The 25,211-nt window shown below is 51.4% G+C and overlaps 1 protein-coding gene across 2 annotated transcripts in view; it reads right to left on the minus strand.

Moving 5' to 3' along the window:
- The window catches only part of RALY (RALY heterogeneous nuclear ribonucleoprotein), a 117,618-nt gene extending 92,852 nt beyond the window's left edge, over positions 1-24,766 (minus strand). The window contains exon 1 of one of the 2 annotated variants that reach the window (XM_039563430.1): positions 24,709-24,766. The gene's annotated coding sequence lies outside the window, so the exon portion shown is untranslated. Of the gene's footprint in view, positions 1-24,006; positions 24,081-24,708 lie in introns of those variants that run through there. The other variant, XM_039563429.1, reaches the window with a different exon arrangement.
- Positions 24,767-25,211: the final 445 nt, after the last annotated feature.

A 25,211-nucleotide genomic window follows, 5' to 3' on the forward strand; every position in this document is an offset into this window, starting at 1 on the left:
TCAATTTGTCCTGAGCCCTAAAGATCGTCCACTATTCCACTTCCTTTTCACCCAGACCATGGCTCTAATGTCTCCTTAAAATCTGCAGCAGAGCAGAGGATTCCTGGGGCTTTTTGGGCCAGTGTAGCTTGAACTCCCTGTGCTCCTGGCCTGTCTCATCAGTGATGCAGAGGCTGCAGCGGTGCCCAGTGTATCTGTGCCCTTCTCACTCCAGCTCAGCAGGCTCCAATGGGCATTTCTCCACCAGGCCAGAAATCAAGTTGTGCAGATGAGCAATTCCCCCACACCAGGAGCCTGCAGGTCCCCTGGGACACCAGGAAAAGGTTCCAGTAGGGCTCAGGCTGATCAGTACCAGGTAACAGGGCAATGTTGAACCACGGAGGGACTGGTACCCACCAAGTCAGAGACCCTGGCATGGGCAATGCCACCTCCCTGGCTGCAGATGGAGGTGCCCACTGTGAAGCAAGGACAGAAACAGAAGATCTGGGGGCCAGAGGAGCCTCTGGCAGGGAGAAGGGAGGGAGCTGAGCGTGCAGGGGCAGCAGGAGCAGAGCACAGAGGCACTGGCTCCTGCAGCACCATGTGCAGCATCCCATGGGGCTGCTGCTGTTCTAAGCAGCCTCTAAAGCAACCCCTTCCCAAGGACACAGGGGGCTGTGCTGAGAGGGTTGGTCCCACTGATCCAGACTGGTCCAAGAAGACAGCTCTGTGTGCAGAAGGGATGTGAGAGAGACTTTCCCTCCCCTTTATCCTTCTTCAACATCCTCCCGAAGGGCAGCGGAGCAGCAGGCACCAATTTCTTCTCTGTGACCAGTGACAGGACCTGAGGAAATGGCCTGAAGTTGTGCCAGGGGAGGGTCAGGCTGGATATCAGGAAAGAAAGGTTCTTCCCCCAGAGGGTGCTGGGCACTGCCCAGGCTCCCCAGGGAATGGGCACGGCCCCGAGGCTGCCAGAGCTCCAGGAGCGTTTGGACAGCGCTGCCAGGGATGCCCAGGGTGGGGCTGTTGGGGTCTCTGTGCAGGGCCAGGGGTTGGATCAATGATCCTTGTGGATCCCTTCCCACTCAGGATATTCCCAGATTCTGTGATTACTGGAGCACAGGCTGAGATCCCAGCTCCCAAATCCACATGCTCCTTCTTCCTCTCCCAGCTCAGCGCTGGTGCCAAGCAGAGCATCCCTGTGAGGTCCTGGAACTGCTGCCCTTACCTACCCAAATTCCATAAGCTCAGCTGCCTCACACCCAGCCAGCCAGGATCCAGCTCCTACACCTACAATCTCCAGATTCTCCTCACCTTTACACAGTTTTAAAAGCAGCTCAGCACCTCAGATCACCTAAATGGAACCACACTGTGCCTTATCAGGGGGTCAGAGCAAGGCAAGAGTGGGATACAGGAACACACAGCAGGAGCATCACCCCTCCCTCCCCAGGATGCTGGGACGGGGCATCCACCCAGGGATCTCTCCCAAAACAAACTGACCTCTCATTTTACCAAATGGTGAATGAATCCAGCTCAAACTCTGCCTCCAGCAGCACAATATCTTGTTTCAATCCAACCCAGACATGCAGCTCCACCCCTGCACACAGAGCAGGGAAGGAACAAAGCCTGTGGCTCCAGCAGCAAAGGACAAATTCCTAGCAGCTGACTCCATGGGCTGGGTGCAGCACTGGGGGGAAGGGTTTGGAGCCATGTGCCCAACAGGCTTGAAGGAAGGACTGGAAAGAACCTGTGTGCACATGGCTCAGGTGTGATTCAGCCACAGCTCCTGGGATAGTGCAACTGTGGTGCCTCCAAGCATGAAATTCCACGAGGAGTCTGGGGATTCCACCTACAAGGACTGGTCCTTGCAAATGTGAATCCCTCTGCAGAATTAGAACCTCTAAGCAATGACAGCTTCTTTTCACAGCGACTTTCTAGGGTGAGAAATCTGGAATAGCTCAAGACAGGATTTGGGGCAGCCTTGTGTTCATCCTGTTCCCAAGCTGGGGAGGGTCCAGTCTGAGTTAACACCTGCTGAGAGTGCTGGTATCCCAACCTCTGAGCAAACAGCCTCCCAAACTTTTTATTTCAGACAATCACCAACGCTTTGCCTTTCATGAAAGAGCAGGTCTGATGGAGTCACTCCTCAGCCAAAGGCAGCTCTAGGAACAAAGCCATCACCCATTTTGGTCCCCTAGTCCTTGCCCAGCATCCAGCTGCTTGTCCACAATCCAGAGCTAGGCTGTGCCCTGGAGAGCAGCAAAGCCCAGCCCTCAAAACACACCCAATTAATTGGGGTCTTGAATTAGTGAGGTCAGAGCCAATTAGCTCAGTTCGACCCAGCTGCTTTAAGCAACATTTCTCTAGTCTATCGGAGCTTGTTATCACACAGATTCATCTCGGTGCCAGGTGAAAAATGAGCTGTCAGAGCAGGTGTGACCCTTTGGGACACATTTTAATCCTTTCTGGGGGTGACAACAGGAGAGAGCCCAGGAGGAGAGAGCGGCCTGGTGTTTGCAGCCCAGCACTCTGGAGCTGCTCCAGCCAGAACAGCCTCTGTGTGTCCACTGCCTGCTGAGGAAAAACATGTCCAGACACCCCCCACCTCCTGCCAGCCCACCTGCTCCACGTGGGACCTGCTATTAACAACTCACTAAACTTAATGTTTAATAACTTTGTGCCCGAGCAGGGACAGCTACAGAGCCACCACTGCCCTGGTACCACACTAACTCCAGCAGTGGACCTGGAGTTGACCAGAATTCCTTTTCTGGACACATCTAATTTGCAGAAAGAAAGGCCAGGCTGGATGGGGCTTGGAGCAAGCTGGGATAGTGGAAGGTGTCCCTGCCCATAGCAGGGGGTGGAAATGGATGAGCTTTAAGTCCCTTCAACCCAAACCAGTCTGGGATTCTGTAAAAGAATTAATCCTGCTCCGTCCCTTTTCACTGGAAGAATGAAAGATGCAGATCAGAGAAAGCCCAAGCCACAGCACCCACGTGTGCAGCAACCTCAGCAGCTGGGGTTTTACAAAAATGAAAGAATCCTCAACAAAACTTTCCCTTTTCCTGAAAGAAAATGTACAATTAGAGGGGTTCTTTTCTAATGAGACACGTGAAAGCAAAAAAAAAGTTTGACTTTTTTTTTTGAACCAGTATTTCAAAGCATCAAAACAACCTCCATTTAATGTGTCATGTTACTGACATCCCCAGCTATGTGAATGGCACTGCAAACCCCCTCAGTGACGTGGAAAACACCAAATTCTCCAAATTTGTTTTTATTCTGTGAACACTACTTTCAGTCTGTCAGATGTTCTTGTCAAGATGTCACATACTGAAGCATTTAGAATTTCTTACAGACAAATTCCCAGTTCCAGAAGCTCTCCACAGGCAGCAGTGGGGAGCTGCTCATCACACCTGGCACCAGCTGCAGCTTGGGGCACTGCTCTGTGGGAGATGCCTTCAAAGGAATCCAGGAGAGGTGATTAAAAAGGTTCCCCTCTGATTAGAGACCACCCAGCCCCAAATTCCTCGCTGCAGGTCCAGCCAGTTTGGTTTGATCACGACCAGGACACCCCAAGCAGGATCACAGCGAGGAGGTGTCACAGCCAAAGGATCACTGAGTGATTTAGGTTGGAAAAGACCTCCAAGATCATCAGGTTCAAGCATTCCCCAGCACTGCTGAGGCCACACTAAACCCCGTCACCGAGTGCCACATCCACAGGGATTTTAAATCCCTCCAAGATGGGGACTCCACCCCTGCCCTGGTCAGCTGTTCCAACGCTTGACAATCCTTTCAGGGAAGAAATTTTCCCTAATATCCAATCTAGACCTCCCCTGGTACAGCCTGAGGGCATCTCCTCTTGTCCTGTCACTTATTTCCTGAGAGCAGAGCCAGACCCCACCCTGGCTGCACCCTCATGTCAGGGGGTTGTGGAGAACCAGAGCCCCTATGAGGTGTCACATCCCTTCTTCTGGTAACTGGGAGTAGTGATAACCCCTAATCCCAGGGCTTGGGGCTTGAGATGCCTTCTTAGGGTTTCCCACATCACCCCAAGACTCGAAACATCTTGTGTCCCCCCAGTAATTGCAGCGGGGAAACCCCAGCACCCCACATCAACAGCACCCACCACGTGAAAAATAATCGGGATGTCACCCCCCTGTGTGCCCATAGCAGGCAGGGGGGAACTCTGCAAGTGTCCAAGGCCAGGCTGGATGGGGCTTGGAGCACCCTGGGATAATGGAAGTTGTTGTCCCTGCCCACAGCAGGGGTGGAATGGGATGAGCTGTAAGTTCCCTCCAACCCAAACCTGTCTAAGCAGGGCTGAGATGGCTTTTCACCCCTCTCACTAAATACAGAGATAAGATAGATCAAAATAAATACACTCCTTGAATAAGCACTCGCTACTGAGAAGTGTTATGGAACCAGCCATGAACCCTTCCTGCCTACCTTTGATTGAAATAATAGGTTTTTCTTCTTCATCTTTCCCTGACATTCCCTTATTTTCATAACCAAGCCTAATGAATGTAATTAAAGCTAGAAGTCTCTCAATTTCTTTCCTTTCTGAACAGGTTCCAATTTTTCTTTTTTTATTCTGAAGCCCTGGAACAGAGCAGCAGCTGAAGTCACAACTCACACAAACAGAATTAGGAACAAAACCCCAGCCCGAGTAGCTGTTCCTCCAGGATTCCCAAACACACAGCCTCAGAGATTAGGGAAATGGCGGGGGTTTGTGCACAAAGCTACGAAAATAAAAGTTAAACGTTGTGTTGGGCCAAGAAGAAAGCAAATTCACCAAGGAATAGCTCTTTCTGCCTCTATTAGTTTCAGCAGGCTGTGGTGCTTCCCACAAGCCACTAATGCAGCCTAATTGGGAGGGAAGGGATGGAGCTCAGCAGCAGCTTAGCAAACTTTATCATTATTTTTCATGAGGTCCCAATTTTCCCTGCTGCCTTGGATTTGCTTTGCCTCTTTGTATTTTCCTGTCCTGTGCTTCGTTTTCTTTCCTCTCTTCCTCCTCCTCTCTCTGTTTGTTTTATCACAACCCCCAGGGCTGGCCACTGAAAAAGAACCTTCACAAGCCCCTCACAGCCTGGCAGCAGCAAATCTCCTCCTGTGCCCCGAGTGGAACAGCAGGACAGTACATTCCTGCATCCCCCAGAGCTCCTCCACGGCCAGGGCATGGCTGGCCCAGGGCAGGGTTAAATGGGATATTAGGAAGGAATTCTTCCCTGGGAGGCCCTGGCACAGAGAAGCTGTGGCTGCCCCTGGATGCCCTTGGAAGTGCCCAAGGCCAGGCTGGACAGGGCTTGGAGCAGCCTGGGATAGTGGAAGGTGTCCCTGCCCATGGCAGGGGGTGGGACTGGAGGAGCTTTAAGGTCCCTTCCAACCCAACCCATTCCATGATTCCATGATCATCAGGGCCAAAGGCCCTGCTTCGACCAGCTACAGCCAAGGTTATGGAGGCTTTTTAGTGATCAGGATGAATCCAAACCAGCTGACAGGCTGGAAACACCAAGTTGCGCTCACGTGGTAGAACACACTCAAGAATTTTTCACCACAGGCTGTGAAAAGGGTGGGCAAAGATTCTAGGGATACATTCCCTAGCAAGGATCAGAGAATCAGGGAATATCCTGAGCCGGGAGGGAGCCACAGGGATCACCCAGCCCAGCTCCTGGCCCTGCACAGACACCCCAACAACCCCACCCTGGGCATCCCTGGCAGCGCTGTCCAAACGCTCCTGGAGCTCTGGCAGCCTCGGGGCCGTGCCCATTCCCTGGGGAGCCTGGGCAGTGCCCAGCACCCTCTGGGGGAAGAACCTTTCTTTCCCAATACCCAGCCTGACCCTCCCCTGGCACAGCTAAGGGATGTAAGGACCCAAACCCCACTTCCACCCCTGTGCACCTCCCACCCAAAGGAAGCTGCCATTGATGATCTCCTCCTTAAGCTCTGAGAGGTCCATCCAGGTCCCTCCCAGGGTGGGTTCCAGCCTCCCCCAGCCCTGAGGACACAGCTCAGGAATTACACACTTCATCTTCTGTCATTCACTCCCCCAGAGGAAGCAAGGCTCCAAATTGAATTATCATAAAGAAATCAATTCCAGATCAAACCACTGTGAAATTATAATTGCTTTAATGATCTGCAGGCTGGAATAGACAGGGCCCAGGGAAAGCATCATACACTTTCCCTCTACAGTTCATAAGGCTCCTGTAGGAATCAGCCTTTGTTCACAGGGAGCATTAGTGTTTTCTAATTATGTATTAATTTAATCTACTATTAATTTTCAATTATTGTTATTACACAGGAAGTTCCTTTTTCCCAAATGTGACTGCTGTGTAAGATGCTGAATTCCAAGCAGCTCTGGGGTGAGCTGACAGGCAGCTGCTTAGCCTTTAAAAAGGGAAAAAAAACCCCTTCAACAACCAATTTTGATGAAGACATTCCAACCAAACAAAAATATATTAAAAAAAAAAGACATGCACAAACCTTTCTGACTCATCTGAAAATGAGCAGCATTTTACCAGCAGCCTGTTTAGCCTACAGGCTTAAATCACTTAGGTACAGCGTGTCTGTGGAGATTTTCATTAGAATTGACATTTTGACAACTGTAAAAAAACCCTACAACAACCCCACTCACAACATGACGGGTAGTTTAAAAATAATTATCAACCACAGGACAAAGGCACCCAGGGAAATGAAGTTTCACTGAAGTCTCTTCTTCCTAAAGATGATATTTAGAAAACAATCAACCACCCTTCCTTAATGAATTGAAGATGCAAAAATAGCTCTGGATTGTCAGCATTACACATGAGCAGGAGCAGAAGGGACAGGGCTGCGAGCAGAGCTGCCCTGGATGGGCAGCAGAAGTGTCTGTGAGCGTGGGGGGATTTAATTCTTGGATTTCACATTCCAGAGACTCTGATGGCACTGAGGATGGGCCCTCTTCATCATGGAAAATATCCAAGATGCCCAAGGGAAGAAGAAGCTCCTGAAAAACACAGAATATGTCAAACCTAACTGGCTTGATTTGTCCTGCCTTTTCCAGGGATGCTGGGGATGAGGCTTCCGAGAGGGAATGCAGAACGCCTGCTCCCGGACTTGGGGCCCGTCTGCCCTGGCTTGGCAGAAGATCCTCAAATTTTCCATAAACAGCTAGAATCCCATCCAAGAACCAGTAAACCAGGGAGAGACTCTCCAAAGGCTTCAATAGCTTTGGATCAGAGGGACTCTCACACACTTGCAGTGCATACAAAACAAGGAATTAGATAATCCTGCGAAATAAAGGCTTAGGAAGTGCCTTTGGCTCTGCTGGTCCAACACCAGCAGGATGAGCCCATCAGAGGGGAGCTCATGGAGCACCCAAGTGACAAACAGAGCTCCTGCAGCAGCAGGACTGATCCTGCACAACCCCCAGGGAAGAGCTGACCCACAGCCCAGGCTTGGGCATCCCCCTGGGCACATGCCCTCTGTGAGGTCCCTGTGCCACCACTGAGCTGGGGTCAGCCTCCTACAACGCACCGAGGTGACAAAACCCCACAGGCTTAGGGCACAGGGAGCACCCCAAGGTCTGCGTCCAACTCCCTGAAAACACATGGCCGAGCTCCCTGCAGGGAAACCTTCAGACAGGTCTGCAGAACACAAAGAATAGGAGAAACCCGATTTCTTTGCAGGAATAATGAAGTCTAAGGTTACTTCCTGAGGTCAAGAAGGTTTCTTTTGAGCCGTGGGGTCCACGTGTGCTGTCTGCCAATAGTCCTGCCCTGTGAAAGCTCCATTTATCACAGAGCTCTGTTCTTCTATTATTGTGTATCAAAACAGCTGTAGTGAAACCAGAATTACTCCCAACTCGTACCAGAATATCAGCAAGCCAAGCTCAGCTCATGAGCTGCAAAAGTGTTCTGGCAGCGAAAAGCTGCACACTGAATAAAATCTTCCTGATACAAGGAAATACCTTGTTCTGTGGAACATCCGTGGCATCTCCCAAGAGATCCCAGCATAAAGATCAGGAACTTGGCGAGTTTGGAAGACAAACTGGACTGACAGAAAGATAAAGGTGATAACTCAGGACATCTTCAAAAATTAGGACCTCAGAGCCCCTGCCAGTGTCCTGAAGTGGCTTCAAGAGAGCTGGGATGGGATTTTGGACAATGGCCTGGAGTGACAGGACAAGGGGAATGGCTTCCCACTGCCAGAGGGCAGGGTTAGATGGGATATTAGGAAGGAATTGCTCCCTGTGAGGGTGGGGAGGCCCTGGCACAGGGTGCCCAGAGAAGCTGTGGCTGCCCCTGGATCCCTGGCAGTGCCCAAGGCCAGGTTGGACGGGGCTTGGAGCAGCCTGGGACAGTGGGAGGTGTCCCTGCCCATGGCAGGGGGTGGTACTGGATGGGCTTTAGGGTCCCTTCCAGCCCAAACCTTCTCACAGACAGCACACAGTGGAATTAAGCTGGAAGCAGGGATATGAGAGGGCCCAGGAAGTGTGAGAAGACCTCACATTGGTCCTACAGAGACCAAGGCTGAGGAAGTATCCCCCACAACACCCCAAGGCTCCTCAAACTCCAGTTATGAATTTTTTTACTATCATAATCACTTTCCTGTGCTGCCTTTCCAAGTTCATTGCTGTAACAGTGAATGAGCAGACAGAAATAAAAAACACTCACAACAGGGGAGCCACAAGGAACCTCAAGGATTTCATTGGCTTTTGGGGCCCAAATCAGAATATAATTTTAAAAAAATAATAAGAGAAAACTCCCATGCCTTCATCAGATCCAAAGGTGCATCACAGCATTTTTGAAGAGACCATCAGGAACCTGAAATTGCAGCACAAGTCTCTCCAAACATGCACTACAAGGTCACCAGCTCCCACCACCTTCCAAGATTTGGCCGTGTTTATTATTGGGTTCCTGACACTTGGGGCTCCTGGGGTCAAGCAACATGAAAATCCTGAGGTTTTTGAGGTTTTTTCCCCCTAAGCCTGCTGCTGGCCTTCCTGCTGAAATAGCTGCAAGAATAAATCTTGAAAACAACATCCCTGGAGGAGGCCAGGCAGCAAAAGGTAGAGAGGAAAGAAAAGGTGCAACACTCAACAAAATAATACAGAATTTGAAATCATGAGACCACTCATTGGGGGATATTTACCTTGGGACAGAAAAGGGTAACAAAAAGCCACCAGGAATGTAAGATGTGTACATGGAGAGCCAAAGTTTAATGAAAGGTATTTTACTCAGGGAATACCACAAGTAGGAATGGGGTTTGATTGAACTTTTTATAGCTGGTTGTGCCAGGTTTTTACCTTGAAACAGCTGCAATTCCACCCAAAGGGAATGTGCAGTAGTGATGGGACAGTCCAGACGTGCAGGGCTCCTGCTTGAGGCTCATGCCTGACTCCTGACCCTCCCCAATTCCCCCACTCAGTCACCATGGAACCATCACGTTTCTCCCCCAGAAAGGGGCATAAAAGGTGACTTCTCCCATCTCCTGAGCCCCTTTCCAAAGGGGACAGGGTGCCACACAGAGCCACCAGCACTGACAGCTCTAGCCTGGGCTGGGGGAGCTCCCCACCATCCCTGCAACACAGGTAAGTATGAAGTTTGATCAAACTGCTTGGGCTGGCATGTTTTCTGCCTTCCTTTAAACCAAGCAACTCATGCTAACCTGCAGCTAAATCCCACCATCCCAGAGGCACTGCTGACATCAGGCAGGAATTAATTCCCATTCCAAGGGACAAATCAGATCCCATTGACAAAATCCAGTGTCACATTTTTATTTAAAGGAGTCTCAGGCTCTGCTGAACAGGCAGGAGACACCTTGTTTGGAGCATTATTTCAAGAATGGCCAGATCTGAGCTGCCCACAGAGGAGCAGGCTGGTTTTGGCAGGGTCATGTTTTATACATGACCCAGCACTGCAGCTTCTGCAGCACACAGCTTTGAAGAGTTATTGTTTATGGATGGGGGATTTTAATAAACTGGAGCAAGCGGGGGACGCAGGATTCCCAGCTCCTGTGTGGCATTCCCGGGTGATTTAAGATCAAAATAATCCGTGTGTGCATGGAAGCAAATCAAAGCACAGCCTTGGTGGCAGCACAGGGACAGGCAGCACCTCCCAACTGGGCACCACAGACTCCTTTTTAACATCACGAGTTAATGGGGACAACCTCAGTGGAGTGCTGGAGACCCTGAAGTGCCTCCTGGACTCTGACCAGGGTGGTTTGCTACTGAATCAGCAACAAGGATGGACAAGGCTCCCTATGGAGAGGCACCCTATGGAAAAGCTCTCTAGGCAGACAGGGTGTGCAGTCCAGCCCAAAAGCAGGCCCAGGGGCAGTTCCACCTCAGCTTTCCCCCCAGCCTCACCCTGCCTTGGACAATAAGCAGCCAGACAGAAAATTACTGCAGAACGTGAATAAATTCCTCTTAGAAAAGGACTGGAGGCACACAGGGTGGTGGCAGGGTCAGGGAGAGAGTTTGGCAGACTTTTGACAATCCCAGGACCTCTGTGGCCCTTTTTGCTCCTCCTGAGTTGTCACACTTGGTTGTCACAAAAACCATTCCAACAGCTCAGGCAGAGGACCGATTTCAGTCCAGTTCTAAGGAGGGAGAGAACAGCCAGGCTGCTGGGAGAAGCAGCCTGGCCCTGGAAGCAAACCCATCCCACAATTCCGAGAATGCAGAGCTCCTGCCTCCAGCTGCCACACAAACATCACTTCCCTGGCACCACGGGAGCAGCTGGGCCCAGTCCCTGGGCCGGGAGAGGCTCTCTGGTTTTTGGGATCCTCGGGGCAGGATGGTGCCCACCACCCCAAGGGCAAGCACAGCTTGTGTCCACCACCACCACAGCACTGGTACCAGTATGGAACTGGCTGCATGTGCTCCTCTGGAGGCAGAGGAGAATACCCACCAGAGCCAAGGAGAGATGACCCACAAGTGTGTCTGTGCCTTCCAAACACCTGAGCTTTGGTGTATTTGGCAAATGAGACCTTCAAGGTGCTTGCCTTGAAGCCCCAACAGCTGAAGAGTCAGTCCTTCACAAGGCTACTTGTCCATGGAGAGAGGTCCTGGTGAATGCAAAATCCCCTTTACCTCTGAACTTTCAGGAGGAAAAACCTCCTCAGAGCACTGAACTCAGCCTTAGCCCATCTTCTCCCACCTGAGTTCACATCAAATTAATAAAGGCCTTGATGAGCTGTTGGGAGGCTCGGCCAGGCTTACTCCCCTTGAGGCACAAACTTCCCCCAGTCCTTTCTCAAAAGGACTTTCTGCCATGAAAATGTTTGAGATTCATTGTTTTGGCCAAAGCAGCCATTTCACTTCTGCTGTGGATGCAGAGAACGGCACAGCATCCTTCCTTCCTCCCTCCCTTTTCTCATCTCTAAAAATAAGGAGTTTACACCCTGCTTTTAAAATCAAGTCCGGAGAAAACTGCAAAATGCTGAGTTCCTCTGTCTGCTTCACAACCAGAACAGCTGAGAGACCCCCAAAAGCTGAGGGGACTCCACTTGCGAGCTCACCAGAACCCAGAGCACAGCAAATTCACCTGCTGCTCTGCTCTCTGCCTCCACTTTAAACCCCCACTGTCCCCACTCCATCTCCTGCCCAAAACAAGCCCAGATTTCCTGGTGGGACTCCTGACTCACCAGCACATTTTCCTTTCAAAGGTCAAAACAAATGTGTTGTGGCAATAGGGATTTCATTAGTTCCCTCTTAGTTTCAGTTGATCAGCAGGAGTTTAAGAGATTGGTTGCACTCTGGAGCTTCCCTAACAAGGCACTCTTTATCTTATTTAGGAAGAAGGGAAGGAGCAGCCATGGGAAACGTCTCATCCCTGGATTTGCTGCTGAACACAGCAGCAGAGCAATTAGCAAGGTGGTCTCTGCAGCAGAGAGGTCTGCACTGGGATGTCCTCACACTCATTTCCACACCGAGGATCAGGACTGCAGCCGCAATTCTCGCACAACAGAACGACAATCTTCAGTTACTCCAATTTCCCTTCAAGCACTCCAACATTGCTCGTTTCCATGAAACTTTGTGTGACTCTGAATTCCAGAGTCCATTTCCTCACACTGAAAGCCTACTCCAACCCAAGGGCAATGCTCCCAAATCCATGGACCAGTCATGACCAGATCAGTGCTCCACCTACCACCATTTACTGCTGCAGTCACCAGGAGCTGCTCACTGCCATTGTCCCAAGCTCCTGGTGCTCATCCAGCTGCTTCAGGACACAACTTCACATCCTATTTGGAGTCTCCTGGAAAGCTGTTAATGCTTGTAGACAATCCTTCTTTTGCTTGCAGATGCTGCTCAGTTTCAGAGGAGGAGGTGGCAGGTGGAGCCCTTCTTTCAGTTCAAATGTTTCTTGGTAAGACTTGTGGAGCACACAGAACAACATTAATACTGGAAATATCTTCCACCCTGCCTGGGTTGCATAAGGACATCCACATATCCATCTTCATCTGTTCTGATCCCCCTCTGCCACTGCTCCAATCGTGGTCACTTCCAAGGTCATCTCAGATAAGGAAAAGTAAGGTGGGCAGCAAAGCCAGTTCCCTGTTCAGATTTAAAATGAACTTTAGGTCCTCTGTTTATCTATCTGTTTTTAGTGGATGTTCAGGGACACATTTTCAAGTTCTCCCTCCAAAAAGCCCCTTCTGTGAGAAACAAAGTTCCTACATCGCCCACAGAACCTCAGGACTGAAGACAGAAGAAACCCCCAACATACAGAAACCAGCCAGACTGGTTTAGGTCTCCTATGTCATGGGCTGGGATCAGACTGAGGAGATCAGAGGACCCTGATGAGAGGTAGATCAGCAGGAACTGTGTTCTTCATCCCTATTAGTCTCACCTCAGTGGAGCATCTCCCACAAGACCAAACACACCTGGATGTGAGACTGTCCATGAGCAAAGGGAGACGCTCAACTAAAAGGTGTTGGATCAGGTCCCTAAATTGCTTCTGGGCATGACAGGTTGCCTGTTCCCAACTCATTTTCTCCTCCACCACTGCCAGAGTCAGAAGAGGTCAAGGAATCCCAGAACAGGATTGGCTGGGGGGAAGAAAGAGGAGGGAGAGGCATTTGCACGTTAAGAAATAAGGCAAGAGAAGCACAGGCTGCAGAGATTAGGGAACAGGCTTTTTAGTGAGAGCAGAGCAAGAGGCAGCTGCTGGAAGCAGGGCATGGAAGCATTTAGCATTTCCAGCAGCAAGGCTAATCTGATACGACACTGAATCAAGCCTGGATACGCAGCTCCGATAAATCTTTCATCAATAAAGCTCACTGTCACAAACCTGGAGCACACCAGGAAGGCAATAAACTTCACCTGCACACACAGCCCCTGGGGGGTCTTCCCTAAGGACATTTCTCATGGAGGCAGCATGTGAATTTTGTGATCCTCCCTCACTAGCTGCAGCGAGGAAACGCTGTCAAGTTTAGTCTTCATAAAGAAGCAACTACACATCTGACCTACATAGAGTGCACAGATGTGAGTAGCCTCGCACAGCACGCCACAGATTATTTTTTTTTTAATGCAAAAAAAAAAATTAAACACCACCTGCTTTGCCTGGGAATGTGCAGGAACAAAAGGCAGCTGTGCACAGGAGTGCTGCACCAGGACACAGATGGGAACTCGGGAGCAGCATGTCCATCTTTTTTTGTTTAAATACACTTCCCAGGATTGCCCATCCCTGAAAGTGTCCCAGGCCAGGTTGGACAGGGCTTGGAGCGACCTGGGAGAGTGGAAGGTGTCCCTGCCCATGGCAGGGGGTGGAATGGGATGATCATTAAGGTCTCTCCAACCCAAACCATTGCAGGATTCTCTGATTTTCAAGATTAGGACACAGCTTTTGTTCCCAGGACTGAAAGCCCTGTAACCTTGGGCAGGAGTGTGAAGGATTGACATCCATCCCCCAGGGATCTTCACAGGATGATTAATGGCACAAGCACAGGGACAGAGCCCTGGGGCTGCTGAATCAGGGGACAACCACAGCTCTGCCAGCACTGCTGCAAAACCTCTTCTCTTGAAATAAGCTGCACACTCCTGCAGCACCCAGGTGACCTGACAAAAGTCCAAGTCCATTAGGACAGGTTGGGGTCGGGCTCTTCTCTCAGGGAACAAGCGATGGGACAAGAGGAAGCAGCCTCAAGTTGTATCGGGGAAAATTTAGGTTGCGGATTAGGGAAAATTTCATCACTGAAAGGGTGGTCAAGCACTGGACAGGTTGCCCAGGGCAGTGGTGGAGTCCCCATCCCTGGAAGTGTTCAAAAACCATGTGGATGTGGCACTTGGGGACATGGGTTAGTGGCTGGTTAACCCATGGTGCTGGGTTAGCAGCTGGACTCGATGGTCTTAGAGGTCGTTTCCAACCTCAGGGATTCTGTAATTTTAGGTGTCTGTTACCTCCCAGAGTTTAACCCTGAGACAAAAAAAGGGCAGGAAGAGCAGTCGATGCAGCAATAGCAAACAGGTGCTGCAGGCAGATTTGCCAAGGAAGGTGCTCAGAGCAGGGCCAGCTCCTTCCTCACAGGCCAACACTAAGCCCGGCAAACACGGCTGCTATGCAGCTGCAGCGAGCTAAACCCCACATGCCAGGCATTCCCCGAAATCCAGGCCCTCCGAGAAAATCAGCTGTGACAGGGCAAAGCCCCAGGAATGGGGTGGGAATGGCCGGGAGCAGCAGCGCCTGGGCTCGGGCACCCTGCACCTCTCTGGGGCTGGTGAGGGATCTGCAGGGGCTGGGGGAGTCCAGGCCTGGCTTTGTTCCCAGCTCTGCTGCTGCCCAAGGTCCAGCCAAGTCACATGCCCTCCTACCTGCTGTGTATTCAGAGCATCAACGCCAGAGCCATGACTGCTTCTCACCAAGCCCAGAGCTCCTGATACCACCCTGCTGCAAGGGGAAATGTCAGCGCTGGCTACCAAGTCCTGCAGATTTCTCACAGTTGTTTAAATTTGGGGTTTTTTTTCAGGAACGGGGCAAAAAGCGACTCTAGAGGGTGGGAAGCCTTATCAATACCTCCTGGTTGCCTTTATTCTCCCTAGAAAACTTCGAGCAAGCAAAATTCAAGGGATGAACAAGAATTCAAGGAAGTGATCGCAGCACCAAGCCTGCCAGAGGCTCAGGGGATACTTGGACAATGCTCTCAGGCACAGGGTGGGATAGTTGGAGTGTCCTTTGCAGGGCCAGGAGTCGGGACTCAATCCTTGTGGGGTCCTTTCAGTTCGGAGTATTTCATATTTCTAATAAACTAAGTTAATTGGTTTGCATTAATTTTATCAGCTGGTCTATTAGCTAGAGATTCCTCTTGTTCACGACTGTGAGACTCAGAGTAAAATAAGAAGTTGACGAACTTCACGGTGAGAAAAAAATATAAAATCCAAACTTACTGCCTGATTTAACCTGGAAATTTATAAAGCAGCCACTGGCAGCAAAAGTCCTGGCTCCCTGCACCTCAGCTGCATCAGCCTGTTTGGGACCAACAGGGACAACAATTCCAGCATGGGCTGAGGGCATCTACTTCCAAAGGCATCAGCTTCCAAAACCAGTTTCTTTTAACAATAACTCAGTGGCTCTAAAGGCTGTTTGCCATCACTGCACAAAGCTTTCTCTCTCACATCACTGTCACATTACTGCAGAGATGCTCAGAAATGCTCCCCTTCTGTTACAACCCAGGAAAGAAATCAAAATTCACTATATTTGTAAGGCTGCTGGGCTGCTTTGCCCAACTGCATTTTGCCTCAAGATATGGCACCTGCCCAGCCTGAGCAGCCTGTTAAAGTGGTTCATCCTCTTTTTGGGGACTTGTAGAGAAAAGGCTTTGTGTAAACATGCAATATTTACTCCCCAACATGCTGTAGTTTGGCAAGCCAGCTGCGCAGACTTGGGGCAAGCCATAAATTACTCACATCACTGAGTGGGTAAAAGCCTCAGACTCGCTGAGCCAGAATTCCCTGCACCAATGCCTCACAACAAATTATAAAATATAGATGTTTATGCTACATATAAAGCTTTCCCCCTCTTGCAAACAAGGCATTGAAAAGGCAGAGCATCAGCATACAGAAGGGATTGGGGATATGGAATCTGCAAATTGAACTGCAGGAGATTGGAATGAGATGAGCTTTAAGGCCCCTTCCGACCCAAACCAGTCTGTGACTCTGGGATATGATAAATGATAATAAAATTAATGAATGCAGAGACCAGCCTGGATCATGAACCCACACACAGCTCAGGCTGCTGCATCCCCCTTCACTGAGCCAAACTCCTCATGCCAAGCCCTCCAGGACCTCCTCTCACCAGCATTTTGGGGCATGCACCAGGAATAAGGGTGACTGTGCATCTAAATAACCTGCTCCCTTCCAGGTCTGCTTGGGAAGGAGGCTGCTGTGACCTGTTACCATCAAAGCGTTAACACCACCCCACAAAGAACTGTGTCTGCATAAAGGAGCATCAGAAACCTGCTCCAAATGATTGATTAAACCTTCCTGCCTGTTCAGCTGTAGCTCTGGGCTTTTCCATGCTGAATTAACCACCTCTGCTGTCTGCTGCCTGTTTGACACAGAATAAATGTCCTGCTGTTAGTGAGTACTTTTTTCCCCAGATCTCAGTACTCAAATGGCAAAGGAAGAGATCCAAAGTTTCTTTTCCAAACTCCCCTGCCAGGGATTAGCTCACCTCTGCATCCCATGGTTTGCATGGCATCACCCCATGGAGCCCCCCAGCCTTTCCCTAGGGAGCAGCAAGAAGAAAGATCCCACTGCTGCAGTAAGGGGAGAAAAAGTCATCTTTAAAACAGGATCCTTCTCCCCAAAACGGAACACTGAGAGATTCTCCCTCAAAATTAAGTTGCACTTTGGCTTTTATCTTTCCTGGAATCCCTGCTGCTTTGCAGATTGGGCTGGAAGATGAATCCAGAAGAACTGGGCGAAAACCTGGGAGCAGCTGATTTATACTTTGGCTGAAAGAGCTTTAATTCTCCCAGCCCATACACACAGCCCGTTCATTTGGAGGGAAAGAGGTAATTTAAAATATCTTTCCTAATGTCTGCTGGCAGAACAAAGATGAAGGCCTGTAAGAGATGATCAATGTTTAAGCCCATCTTCAAAGCGATTTGGGGAGCTGCTGAAGATAAACAAGCAATTGGGGCCCAGGAGCCAGGCTAAAAGCTGACAGAGAAATTGCTTCTTTCCAAGGCAAACAGAAGGCAAAGAATGGCTTAGTTCAGAGAGGCTGTGCTCACTCCCTCGTAATATGAGCAGGGTGAGAGACCAAATTTAATTTCTTCCTCACAACAACGTTAATTAAAATCATCTAAGCCCTCCCTGCCTCTCTCCTGCCACGAGGTGTGGTTGTGCTCGCAGGAGGTATCAGCAAACTTGGCCTTATTACGGTGGCCTCCCTGGAAATGCTGTTTATGCTGCAGTCAAATGGCTGGGGAGCCCAGCTGCAGGGAAGCACTCGGCTCCTCATTAACAGGAGAACACACAAATCCCACCTTTGACGTGCAGCAGTGGCAGCAGCCACTCCCCAAGCACTGGAGATGCTCCACAGCATCACCTGCACAGCATTTCCTGCCAGGGGAACTTCCCAAGGGGTGTTCCTCCTCACCCTCACCTGTGCCCTGAGGGTGCCAAGGTGCCACCAGAGATACAGGATGGACATTGGCTGCAGGACGTGAGCTGCACCAAGGGTTTTTCATCATAAACAGAAACTTCAGAGCCAGTTCCTTGACCCTGGACAAGGGCCTGGAGGGACAGGACACAGGGAATGGTTTCCCATTGCCAGAAAACAGGGTTGGATGGGATGTTGGGCAGGAATTGTTCCCTGGGAGGGTGCTGAGGCCCTGGCACAGGGTGCCCAGAGAAGCTGTGGCTGCCCCTGGATCCCTGGCAGCGTCCAAGGCCAGGCTGGACAGGGCTTGGAGCAGCCTGGAATAGTGGAAGGTGTCCCTGCCCATGGCAGGGGTGGCACTGGATGAGCTTTAAGGTTCCTTCCAGCCCAAACGATTCTGGGATTCTCTCAGAGCCATCACAGAGATGGGCAAGGTTTTACTGGCCTCTTGAAATGTGTGAGCCTAAGAGCTGCATGCTTTGGAGCAAAAGTTAACAATTATAAATAAAAAAAATTAAGTTTAAATTACTAGAAGAGCTCAAGAGGATTTCTGCAGTGCTTAACAGCTTTTACCAACTCCAGAAGGAGCTTCAGGAGCTGTAAGAGCTCCAAGCATTGCAGATTGCTGCAGCACCAACAGAAATACCAGTTTGACAGCAGATACAGCTCCAGGGACAGGAACCAGGAGGTGCTGAACCATCAAACCCCCCCAGTGCTGCCCCTCAGCAGGAACACAGCTCAGGGCTCAGGCCAGGCAGCACCATCAGCTCTGCAAGGTCTGTCCCACAGCAACCACTGAGATTTTTCTAGATTTGAAAAAAAACAACTATATTTGAGCACCAGCCACCTGCAGTCGTCTACACAGGGGCCACATCCCGGGCCAGAAGAGTCACCTTGAAGTCCTGGCAAGCGTAGGATGTCACTGAAGGCCACGTGAAAGGCAACCGTGAACACTGAGGGCACTGACGCAGGTGCCAGTGACACAGCAGCCACAGCCAAAGCCACCCCCCTGCAGGAGAACTGGCAGAGCCAGTGCTCCCCACATCCTTCCAAAGGAACCTTTTCCCTCACAAATGCTCCCAAGACAGTTTTCCAAAAGAAAGTTTGCTGAAGACAGAAGGGCAGCACAAGGTTTACACTAATGAAGACATCAAGAGCCTTGGCAGGGGAGATGTGCATCCACCTCCTCTGTCCACTCTGTGACCTTTGCCAGCTTATGAGAACTCGGGAATTCACACATTAAAACGAGCAGCAGTGGTTCCAGAACAAGTGTCCATTGCCACCTTCCCCTCAACACTTTATCTTGCAGCAATTGTGTTTCAGTGCCGGCAGGCAGAGCCCCAGGGGAAGGATGCTGTCCCTCCAGGGAAGGTGGCACAGAGCAGGAGCCACCGGGAACCCTGATCCAGCAGGAGAGGGAGCTGCACTGCCTCAGTTATTACTCTGCTCACACATTTAACCCGGCCATGCTTATTCTGCCTGTCCTAGCAACCCGAAAATGAGCTCACATTCATTCCCAGCGTGGCTGTATTTGTTGAAATGTAAGCTGCTTGCAAAAGCATCAGATAAAGCCGTGGCACTTCTCAGCTCCTTTTGTCTGGTACCATCCCCACATAGAGGTGATGCTGCAGATATCACCTGGCAGTCACTGAATTCACACAGACATAGCCCAGAGGTGCCCATCTATTTACCTCATTCTTGGTAGAAAAAAAACCCAGCAACCTGGGATTATGTTTTCTATTTTAAACCAGATCTTTTGGAACAAATTAAAAAAAAAAAAAAAAGGAAAGAACAGTTGTGCAACATCACTGGCAAAGTCTGTGCATGTTCAGTAAAGGAAATTCTCTGCTGCAGGTGCAGGGATGCTCCTGGAACAGAGCTCGGCATCCTGCTGGGCACATCCTGCCTGGCAGCTCTGGCAACAGAGGGGAAGGAAAAGCCCAGAAGCCCTGAAATCAGCTGGGGACCTCCCCTGCAAAGGCAAGGCCAAGTCTTGCCTCAGATCGCCAGCACCACTTGCTCTACACATCTGCAACACATTCTCAAGGCTCGCTTTAAAACAATAATAAAGTATTAGGATTATGAGGTGCCAGGGTGAGAACTGCAGGATCCAGCTGCTCCAAAAGCTGCAGCTCAGGAGGTGCCCCTGGAGAGGGTCCATCCAGTCCCACATCTCTTTGTGCTGGGCAATCCAAGAGCCCTCAGTGAGCAGGACAAACGGCATTGTTTGGGTGTTATACAAGAGCCAAAAAGATGACTCAGGCTGCCCTTATAGCCCTTCCCTGGCTACCCAGAGCCAGGGCTAAGGAATCAGCTGCTCCCAGGGAGAGGAGGGCTCCAGGGACACCTCCTGCCCAGGTGAGACAGCCCTGGCACTGCTCGTGCAGCCAGAGCCGCTTTCAGACAGTCACATTTTCAGACAAAACCTACTGTCGTTTCCTTCAAGAACACGAAGTCATTACAATACTCGCAGGATTTCACCTTTCTCTAGCAGGGAGTGTCTCGCTGGGAGCTCACAGCACTCCAGATTGCAGGCAGCACTTTTCCACATCCATGCTCCAGCATCATCTGTTACATCCTGCACAATATTCCCCCAGCTCGGGCTCCACAGGAGCAGCTCCTCTTGTTTGCCCACAGCCTGGCAACACCAGGATCCTCTTTCTGATTGTTTCAGGCTGCAAGTAACATGAGAAGCCCCAAGAAAAGCTTTGGATTCACGATGTGCATGCAGGCTGGTCTCTGTGAAAGGAAACAGTCTTTGTTCACGGTTCGAAGCCTTGGTTTTGGTATTTCCAACATCTCAAATACTAAACCAGACACAGACAGATGTTAATTCTGCAGAGCACCCATCTAAGTCAACTCCTGCCTGGTATCACCTCAATTCTGCCTTTTATAAAGCACTTCCAAAGCATTTTCTGTTGGAGATGGAGCTGGCAGACACCTGACCTTCTCATTAAATGCACGCTTTCAGGTGACACCCCTTGGCTACTATTACTCACTGGAATTAAACAGGTACACCAGGACTAGTGGCAAAAATAAAAATAGACCCAGCTCTCGGCATGCCAAGGAAGGCAGCAGCATTCTGTGCACAACAGCAAAATCAACTTAATCACAAATGACAACTTCTGAAAGCCTTTACTTTGGCTTCATCCTTGGCATTTTTCTAGGCCAGCTTGAAAACAAAAGCTTTGTCTTCTTAAAATGCAATTGCCTGAGGCACCTCTAAAAAAAGTGACATAACTCAGGTTTGAAAAATGCCTCCTGGGTTTCAGATCCTCCTAAGAGCCTCTTTACTATTCAGCTTGATTGAGATTACCCAGATCAGCATGAACTCTGCAGATTTAGCCCCAGCTACCAGCACAGGTATAAAACCCACACATTTAGGATTATTTTTTTAAACTATATTATTAAAGCTCTACAGTTATAAAAAAGGAACTTGTTATTCTTGTTATTGATCTGAATGGTTGCTCCCTCCCTTTTCTCCAGCAGGTTTATAAACACTCTCTGATGACAGTTTATTCTGAATTTCACTCTGTTCAGCTTATTCCAGATTTTTTTTTTTCCCCAGCCTGTTTTTCTTGCTGGGTATTTTCAACCTTTCCATCACAAACCTCAAGCTGTGAGAAGAAAGAGCAACTTGTTTTGGAATCAAAATCTGAGCCTAAAATTTGATTCTTGTTTCTTCTCCCCTGCACAAACCTTTTTTATTTCAGTAATTTTACGAGCAGTGACTTGGTGCTTCTGCAAATCCAGGAGCACAGCCCTGTGCCAGCAACTTAATGGCAGGGGGCAAGGAAGGAAAAGGTGCAATTCTCCAAGACAGACACAGCTACTTGCAATGTCTATAATTAACACCTTGGATAAATCCACAGTACCTTTAGCATATCACAGATTTTTATACCCATAGGCTGGTTTTTTTGAGCAGATACAAGTTTACTGCCAGGTCTGAAAACTCCTTATGCAACCACCAGTAAAGAGCTCAAATCAAAAGGAGTTTTGTTGCTTTTATTGAATAATTTGGGACAAGGAGAGCTGAAAGCTCTCTTGGTGATGGGAACACGTTAAGAGTCTTTTTCTGAATGATCAAGTCCCATCACTTATTCCACACAAACTGTTCTCTGTCAAGAGCTTTAATCCTCTCTTTTCAATCCCTAAATAAAACATCCTCCCCAAACTCACTGCCTATTATCTGCCTTTTCTAAAGAAAGTGGCTCTTAAGAGACACACCTTCTGCTTTGCCGCTCCCCTGAAATCCATCTCCAATATTAGCCTGACAGAAGTGAAACAGCAGCAATCCTCCCCGGCACAGCGAGCTGGACGAATGTCTGAACACCCCCCTCCTGAAGGAAGCTCTCACACGCGCCCGAAAACAAGTCACAAAAAGGCTTCCAGGAACGGGAGCAATACACCTTGTGACAAGCTGTCACCCACAGCAGGGAGCCCAGAAAGGGTGCTGCAGGGTCACCCATCGGAGGTTCTGCTCGTGGCACAGGCTCCTCAGCTCCCTGACAACAGCAGTCCTTCCCTTTCCACTCCATCCCTGCAGGCTCCTCATCCCGGAGCTCACTTAGAAACCAGGCTCCTTCCCTGTCCTTTAGAAGAAAACAATGCCAAGAGCCCAAATCCCAACAAACAGGAGAATAAAGGAGAGGGCAAAATGAAAGGGAAAGCACCATCTCCCACTTAACTGCTAAAGGGAGACCAAGAGTGGAGGCACCTGTGGAAGAGCTCAGCCTTGCTCCCCGCAGCAGGGACGATCCGGAGGCACTGTGACTCAGCCCAGCCCTCCTTGGCTGATGACACGGCCAAGGAAAACAGGCTCAGCCAGGGTGCTGAGATCCAGGGCAAATGCCAAGGGCTTGTGCTGCCCCTGCCAGCTCGGGAAGGGCCAGCAGCAGTGGCCGACCTGTGCTGCCACCCTGGTCCCTCCCTGCCCGGCCAGCGCTGGCACCAGCCATCAGTCACCACACCAGATTTACTGGTGGGGGAAAGACAACTATTTCCTCAATATGAAATAAGAAAGGGTCTTTTCTTCTGGCCTTGAAAGTCAGCTCAAGCCAGTCGTGATGCCACTGACTTCTGTCTCCTCAAAAGCCCAAGCTCCCAGAGACCTGAGCAGCTGCTGGAGTGTGGGAAGGCTCCGGAGCTCCAGAGTAGCACGGGCTGGTTCCCAGCCCTTCCCCATGCCAAAACCATGGGAGAATTATACTCAGAAGTGGTGGAGTCACCATCTCTGCAGGGATTTAAAAGAGGTGTAGAAGTGGCACTTGGGGACATGGGTTAGTGGTGGGCTTGGCAGTGCTGGGTTAATGGCTGGACTCTAGGATGTTAGAGGGCTCTTCCAACCTAAATAATGCTAATTATTCTGGGATTCTGGGATTCTGTGCTGAAGCACTGCAGCAGGCACAACTGCGATGGGTCGTTCCTGCAGGTGGGCTCTTGCTCTTCAGGAGCAAGTCAGGAAAATAAAGGTGCACATCCACCCTGTTCTCCATCCCGGCAATTTGTGTCTCAGCCGTCTGGGCTGTCTCACGAGGGAATCATCAGCCGTCGGACACCCTTCCAAAGGCACGGCCAGATCTGAATGTTTCACACCCACCAGAGCTGCTCTGGAGTAAGACATGGAGTTTTATACATCACCTCAAATCTATGGAATCACTAAGGTTGGAAGAGATCTCCAAAATCATCAAATTCCTACCTCTGACCAAGTCCCCGCATGCTCACTAAACCGTACGGCCGAGTACCACATCTGCTCGTTTTTACCATTCCCAAGGATGGTGACTCCACCGCTTCCCTGGGGAGCCTGTTCCCAAATACAACTCCCGACAGAAATCAGCAGCCCCAACATAATCGCGACACAGAAGGCTCCGAAGGCTCCGGCACCGCGCGCTGCAGCCCGCAGGGCTCCGCACGGACCCGCGGCGAGCGGGGCGGCTCAGCGCCGCTCGGGCTCGATATTCCGCCTGTTTTCTCGCTACGAAACCGCTCCCGGCCGCCCGGGGCCCCTCTGGCACAGCAGTCGAGCATCTCCGGTTTGCAGGAGGCACAAAGTACCCCGCGATCGCGCGGTCACACCGCGGACATCCCTCCCAAGTGTCCGGCACCCGCGGAAGGCTTCAGCCCCGGAGCCATCGCCAGCCCCGGCGGGGTCGGACCCGCCCGGCAGCCGCTTCCAGGCGCGGCGCTTCCCCATCCCGCGGGCGCCGGCATCTCCCCTTCCCGTTAAACGGCGAAAACGTGCATCAGGGGCGGAAAAACCTAACCACACACAAGAAAACCGGCGGGGAAAGCGAAGATTGAAAGGAGGAAAAAAAAAAAAAAAAATAAAGCGGCACTAAGTCACTGGCAGGGGGACCCGCGCTGCCAGCACGGACCGCACGCTCCGGCTGGCGGGAGCGGCCCCCCGGAGCAGCCCGGGGGAAGGGGCGGCGGCACTCACCGGGCAGGTCGGTGCCGGGCAGGTCGGTGCCGTGCGGACGGAGGGCCAGGCCCGTCCCGTCCCGCCTCGCCCGCGGGAGCCGCCGGCTCAGTGCTGCGCACCGCCCCGCGCCGCGGCTCCTTCCCGCCGACCGTACCACGGCTCCGCGCCGGGGGGGACACGCGCGCCGCGGAGAGGCCACCCCGCCGCTCGCCGCCCGGCCTCGCTGCCGCTGCGGCGCGGCCCGCACCGATCCCACCTTACGAGGCTGTGCCGGGCAGGGCCGCGCCGCCGGGGCTCGGCCCGGGGCAGAGCCTCTCGCCCCGCACCGCCCGCTCCCTCCCGCTCGCCTGCCCGAGCGGTGGAAGAGTCCAGAGCGGGGCGGGCGCGGGCGGGGCCGGCGCGCGGGGCCGCTCCGGGCGCGGGTCCCGGTGTGGGACCGACGGGGCGGCCGCGGCGGGGCCGGGCTGGTCCCGGGGGTCCCGGTGTTGGTGGGTGGGTCCCGGCCCCGGGAGCTGCAGAGCAGCCGCTCCCAGCGCTCGCACCGGCACCGCTCGCTCTTTGCCTACACCCGGTTCACCGGAGCCGCAGCCGAAGTTCGCACCGCGGCGTCCCCGCTGAGCGCGGAGCGGAGCGCGGCCGCTCTGCCCCGGGGGCTGTCGCTAGCAGAGCGGTGCTCAGCTCGGCTGCTCCATTCTGTGTCCGCCTGCTCCTGGCACTCACCGGGAAGAAAACGGTTCTCTTGGGAAAATGATGTTTCCTGACCGAAATTAACGTCCGGCATCCCGTCAGTGTCCGAACGCTGAGGGCCCCGGCGCTAGAGGGACAGGCACACGCGGAGGTGTGCGGGGAGCAGCGCCGGCGGTGCTGGGGACAGCATCAGCTGGAGGTGGCACACGGGTTCCACAGGCTCCCGCCGTGTGCTCCCCGCTCACGGGAGCGGTGTTCAGGTCACAGCAATGCAAATAATTTAATGCAGCCGCTTTCGACAGCCTGTTAGAGGAGGGCAAGGGCTCACCAGCAGGAGCGACCCAGCACAGAGGCATAAATCATAGAATCACCATCAAGTTCAGCCATTATCCTAGCACTGCCAAACCCACCACTAACCCATGTCCCCAAGTGCCACATCCTCACAGCTTTTAAATCCTTGCATTGATGGTGACTCCCCCCCACTGCCCTGGGCAGCTGTGCCAGGGCTGGATAACCCTTTCAGTGAAGAAATTTAT

This window comes from Corvus cornix, chromosome 20 (genome assembly GCF_000738735.6).
Source record: "Corvus cornix cornix isolate S_Up_H32 chromosome 20, ASM73873v5, whole genome shotgun sequence".
Lineage (NCBI taxonomy): Eukaryota > Metazoa > Chordata > Aves > Passeriformes > Corvidae > Corvus > Corvus cornix.